This window comes from Ascaphus truei, chromosome 1, assembly GCF_040206685.1.
Source record: "Ascaphus truei isolate aAscTru1 chromosome 1, aAscTru1.hap1, whole genome shotgun sequence".
NCBI classification, from domain to species: Eukaryota; Metazoa; Chordata; class Amphibia; order Anura; family Ascaphidae; genus Ascaphus; species Ascaphus truei.
This window is the reverse complement of record NC_134483.1, coordinates 434,087,933-434,094,424: the sequence shown is the minus strand read 5'-3', so window position 1 is coordinate 434,094,424 and position 6,492 is coordinate 434,087,933. Positions and strand designations below refer to the sequence as shown.

At 38.7% G+C, this 6,492-nt stretch overlaps 1 long non-coding RNA gene across 1 annotated transcript; it reads left to right on the top strand.

Annotated features, from left to right (window-relative positions):
* Window positions 1-1,577: 1,577 nt before the first annotated feature.
* LOC142503198 (uncharacterized) lies at window positions 1,578-5,967 on the top strand. Its single transcript, XR_012803958.1, has 5 exons — window positions 1,578-1,869; window positions 1,961-2,027; window positions 2,393-2,418; window positions 4,736-4,890; window positions 5,908-5,967. It is a non-coding gene; the product is annotated as an uncharacterized LOC142503198 (long non-coding RNA).
* The last annotated feature ends 525 nt before the right edge of the window (window positions 5,968-6,492 follow it).

Sequence of the window (6,492 nt, the reverse complement as noted above, 5' to 3'; positions counted from 1 at the left end):
TCCCTATTTTCATGACGTCACTTATTGGACGCTCAATCACATTGCATGTTTACATTGTAACCGTTGCATTACAAGCACTTCAACCTAACTTATACACACATGTACAGTAATTCATCATTGGGACACCTTGTAAACTCATTCTATAGCAACTATCCTCCTTACACAAATGCATGCATATGCACACGACTATTCATTGTTGCCAACATGTGACAATAACATGGATAATTACACATGTTACACAAAACTTTTCCCACGTCAATCTCAGCCTTTTTGTCTCATTACATGACTGACTCTTGCGTTCACAAGTGTTACATGCATTGCACATGCAACTATTTATTTGCAAGCAATCTTTGTACAAAGCTTCACGTCACATCATTGCCAAATATCATCATTCCCTGCAGAATACACACAACAAATACTTAGAACAACAAGTGCACACAGCTTGCCACAGAAGTACTTTATTATGTTAATGTAACACCTTGCATTTTACTATGTCACCTGACATCATCACATACCTATTTAAAGGACGCACATTACCTGCTCATTCACAGCTACTCATTTCAAAATGTTGCGAATGTTTAGGAGACGCAGGAACATTCTTTTCTATGACATGCTTGCTGATCAAGAGAATGATATAGGGCAAGGTAGGGACACACCGAGGGACAGTGACAGTGACGCGGATACGACAGGGACAGGGAGAGGGACAGGCCGAGGGACAGGTAGAGGGACAGGAGATCAGAGGAGAAGACAGAGGAGACAACTTGTGCCTCGTCCGCGTCTGTACAGGGAGAGAACCCTGTTAGATGGGATGAGTGAGGAGGAGATTGTAAGTCGCTATCGTTTGAGTTCAGCAGCAATCTTATCTCTTTATGAGGAGATAAGGGGGGATTTAGATTTTTTCACAGCCAGAGGTCGTGCAGTCCCTGGGCTTGTTAAAATGCTGTGCTCATTACATTATCTTGCTTCCGCGTCATACCAGACAACTGTGGGCATAGTGGGCGGGGTCTCGCAATCTACATTCTCGCGGGCCTTGACCCAGTTTCTCTATGCACTCAATAGACGCGCTAGGAATTATATTCATTTTCCTACAGAGGCAACAGAGTGGCTGGAAGTCAGGACTGGCTTTTATAATATAGCAGGGATACCATCTGTGCTGGGTGCAATCGATTGCACACATGTTGCTTTGATTGCACCTAGTCAGAGTGAGCATGTGTACCGCAATCGGAAGCACTACCATTCACTCAATGTACAGGTGGTATGTGATGCCACGATGAGGATAATGCATGTGGTACCCAAGTTCCCTGGTTCCAGTCACGATTCCTCTATCCTGAGGAACTCTTCAGTCTTCCATGCGTTCGAAGAGGGTCATTTTGAACCTGGTTGGCTGCTGGGTGAGTACACATTTACATGTTCTAACACAAAACACATTTTGATTTAGGAATGTTGGCATTGTACAATTTGATCACTAATGTCAGCTTATGTGTGCTCCATTCATTATAGGTGACTCAGGATACGGAATTAGGCCGTGGCTCTTGACTCCGGTGCTAAACCCTCAAACTGAAGCAGAGGAGAGGTACAATGCAGCCCATATATCTACAAGATCTGTTATAGAGAGGACATTTGGCCTACTCAAGACCAGGTTTAGGTGTCTGGACAGAACTGGTGGGGCTCTTCTATACAAGCCTCAAAAAGTGTCTGATATTATCCTTGCCTGTTGCATTTTGCACAATGTTGCACTCAGGCACAATGTACAGTCAGACCTAGCTGAGGCTTTGGTAGACGAGCATCCCACCCATGTAGCTGCTGAAAATGAACAAACAGCCAGTGGTGGCCAGACACGACAGAATCTCATCAATTCATTTTTTTCTTGTAAGCACAAACTCATATGTTCCTAGTACTACTTTTATAGTTTAATTATGTTATATTAACAATAATGTTTCTTTATATAACCTTCTGTTAGGACACAGATGAATATGGGTTGCACACCTTTCTTTTCTCTGCTGTGTGCACAAAGGGATGTGGCACCGGTATGTTATTGTTGCACAGGTTATATAATCCCTCTTCAATTGTACTTTAGTTGTGTGTATGTGAATACAACTTGGGTAACAAAGCAATAATATTTTAGCATTGTGTTATTCCTTATGCTAAGACAAAACACATATTATGCCCATAATCATTCATGCTTCTAGTATGCTTACATACAATGTTATTGGTGCAGTGTAACATGTACATCCAGATGATGTGTACACCAGGCTGATTTACATTTTGAATGTCATTAAATATACATGGTGTTGCACATTTAACACCAAATACACACTTTGATGTGTTCTTTACGGTACTGAAGATGGCATGTCAATGTTTGCAATTTATATATTGTTCCTTTGCATTATAGGTATATTTGCAGTATGACTGATCATGGTATGTATATTTGCTGACATCTCTCATAAGATGTGGCTACCTCAATCTTCCTATAATTATTGGAACTAAAAACCCAACATATTGGTTTAAACACAAATGTTACATATATGTACTTTCTGTATCATGTATATGCATTTAGCTACTCTTGAGGTTTCATGTGCATTGTATTACAAAATGATTACTCACATTTCATCACATTTTATGTATGTTTCCTTATAATTTCCATTAATGTAATATAGAGGTGTTTGGAGAAAAGGGGATAACTGTACTTATTTGTTTACTTACGGGAGCACATTCATCACTAGCATAGACACACTTTTTAAGACAACTGTTTGTGTGTGTATCAATTGGTGTAGGATCCATGTATAACACCGACAAATGATAACACCAGCTTTATTATGGTAGCTTATATCATCATATTGACTATACTATGTATTTCTAAACGATTAATAAACACAGTAAACTATAGTTAGTTAGGTTAATGAAATATACACAGAAACGTACTTCATAACATGATGGTGATGTCATATTCAGAACATCATGCATTGGAGGGGACCATAACATCTGGCCAGTAACATTATTTGCTACAGTCCCAAACCATTTTATCTACATACCCATGTAACAAGAGATTTTAAAAATAAATGGCTACTTGGTTGTAAGTGTCCTTTACATTGGGAGAAGGAGTGGCTCACTGAGTAAAGACACACACTGGCACTGATAGTTTGAAGCAGGGGAGTCTGGTTCAATTCCCGGTGTGGGCTCCTTGTGACCTTGGCCAAGTCACTTTATCTCCCTGTGCCTCATGCGGCAAAAAAACATTTGTACGTTCCACGGGCCAGGGACCTCAGGCTGAAACATGTGTCTGTAAATCGCTGCGTACAACTAGCAGCCCTATACATGAACATGCTCATATTATTATTATTATTGTTACATAGTTTCGACAGTCATACGTTCCATTACATATTAGAATACACAAATGTGTTAGCAGAGTGGGAATGGTTGTTATATATAAAACACACCATGTCATAAAATGTTAGTAGTCATTAAAGAACACTCAATAAAAATTCATGAGGCACTCTTTTGCAACATCATTATGTTAATTAAGTGCTTATGCAATATAGGCATAAGGGTATCACATTTTTAATTGTTTGTTAATAAGCGCTGCAAGCAATATAAAATTAGTTCCATATGTAGTATAGTAGTCGGTGGCTCCTCCTCACAATCATCTCATATAAAGGTAGACTCTTCTGAAATCATACATTGATCCGATTGTATCTTCCCCGACATCTCTGAAATACAGCAAACACATGATGGTCAAAGATGGCACCTTACTAGATATGCATCCGTGACAACGCGTTACGCAGCTCTATATGATTGTGTAGATACACACGTCAGTCACTTATATGTTAGAAGTAAAACTGTTCATCAGTATGTAATGTTTCTTTAAATTTGTAGCAGGCATAACTATGTATAAGAAGTGAACGTTGCCTGTATACTGAAAGATGTGCGCGCACATCTTTGTGTGCGCACGCACTTCACGCTTGGCTCCACTAACTGTTAGCGCATGCGCAAAACAAAGCGTACGTTGTGCGTTCAATACATGTTGAAAATACCAGTAAACATAACATCTTTATTTCAAATACAATGAAGACGAAACTACATTCGTTCTAAACGAGTACATCTGTATTCTTTTTAAACAGACGTGTTTGAACAGAAAGCACGGCCGATAACACAATGCGCAAATGCAATACGTGTGACGTCATGTTAAGCCAGCGTGAAACGCACGCTAACACTCCTCCCACTCAATTAACATTCGGCTAACGCCCAGGGTACGCCTACAAACACTGAGCCGCACACATCACACACTGCAGTTACCGTTACTATAACAAAACATGACAGCCAATAGGCTTTGAGGCGCGCACGTCGCTTGGGGGCGGGACTTACATCAGTAATCCTTTTTAAGGACGCCTTGGCCCATGACAAGGGTCCCACGTCATACGTGGTGGACCCGGTTTTCAATGTTGTAGATGTTGCATGATAACAAAACAGGTATGTGTTAGAGTAATGGAAAAATGTTGCTAAAATGTTTAAAGGGATAGGAAAGTACGTATATTTATTCCGTCAGCAATGTGTACTACTCTTTCAGGTTCTACTATATTGTATTAGGAAACAATTTGTTTGTGATCGCTACATGTTATGCAGTCTGCAATGTTACGCTGTATCCACGCATTGAAAGTGAAAATGGTGGTTACAAAAAAAAAAAAAATTTAAACGCAGAGTCAACGCATAACGATTGTTATATTTACCATTCTTCTAGAATTAACTCTTCGCCTGGCTGCAACTGGTCGCTCCAGAAATGCAAGGCATTTTCATCCACGCTTAACCCAACCGCTGAATCCAGTATGACACATATCTCCTCCAGGATGCGCTCATAGGAATCGCCACTGCTTTCTTCAAATAATTGGTCGGGAGGTAGGTTCATTTCTTCGGGTTCCCATTCCAATGCATTTTCAGCTGAAAGGCTTGGTACATAATCATAGTACTTTTGTTCTTGTACAATGTGGGTTTCAGGAATGGAGGCTGCAGATATTGCAGCACGTATCGATTCAAACGGATCAGTAGTAGCGGATACATTGCTATTGCCATTAGGAATAAATATGCCTTTCACGACAATATAAGTGCCGTCTTTCAGGAGAAATTGTTTTTCCGGGGCAATCTTCCAGAAACCATAGGTGTGTTGTAGCTTATCCTGGTCACGTTCAAAAAAGTCATTACTTGATAAAGTGAATCTTATTGAGGAATTAAAATTCCGTGCATGCTTACGGTCTTGGTAATAAGGATATTTTGCTCGAATGAAATCATCGATTTGGCGTGTGCTTGCTTTCTGTCCGCGACTGTTCAAGATGGCTTCACAGATCATGTACTTATACCCTAAAAGGGGATTAATATTGTTAACGAATTCATCAGCCATGTCTGAGTAGCACAAAAGCTGTGTGCAGGTCTGTGTTATTTGCTCATCAAAATGAATGTGCTGAATGGCTAACAAACTCCTGTTTTTCCTTGTCAAGGTCAACAAAACTAACTACTTTGACTCCTTATTTCAAACGCCAATTGGATTTGTTTGTCTAATTGGGTTAACAGTTGTGGTTCGTGATATGGGACTGTGGGAGAAACATTTCTCCTTCTTTTATCTCGTTTGTGAAAAACATCCCTAGACTTTGAATGCGTTCACATAGTGTTTTTTTGAAAACTAACAAAGACCACTGTGTGAAAATATTTCTTAGCCAGGCATATCAGTAAAAACACACACCTGCAAAAAGAAATGTTTTTTCCCCGCTTACATTTCTGTGTGTATGTGAAAGTCTGGTTAACTCCCTGTCTGCATGAGTTTAAATACGTGTGTATATATATATATATATATAAATATATCTCTCTTATAAAAATATATATATATTTATATATTATATTTTATTTTTTTTAATATTGCAGGAGTACACACAACATTGATGGCATTAAGTATACCTTGTATGAAACCTATTTAAATGGTGAGAAACATGATTGAATTAAGTAATAAACATTTGTTTAAGCACAATACTGTTAGAGTCTCATACTTAGGATATTTCTCAAACATTAGGCCTGTATTATTAAAATAGTGTTTTCACAAGGAAGCATGAAGTGTATTAGTTTGTAAAATACATGTATACCAGTTTATATAGTACTATATAGTACTATATATATACACACATATATATACACATATATATACACACACACACACACACACACACACACACACACACACACACACACACACACACAGTGTGTGTGTATATATATTATTATACATTCTGAGATGTTATTGAAACGAACACACAAATGATTAAAGGACAAAATTACAATGGCCAAGCAAGGCAAAGGTAAGTAATAATTTACACATAATCCTGCTGTACACGTACAAGAAAGATGTTTGCACTTACTTAGGTGTTTTTATAATTGCATGTGACTAATATGCATATGCAATTCTTACATCAATTAACACACCCAAATGCAATGTTTTGCTGCAAAGTCAATGGC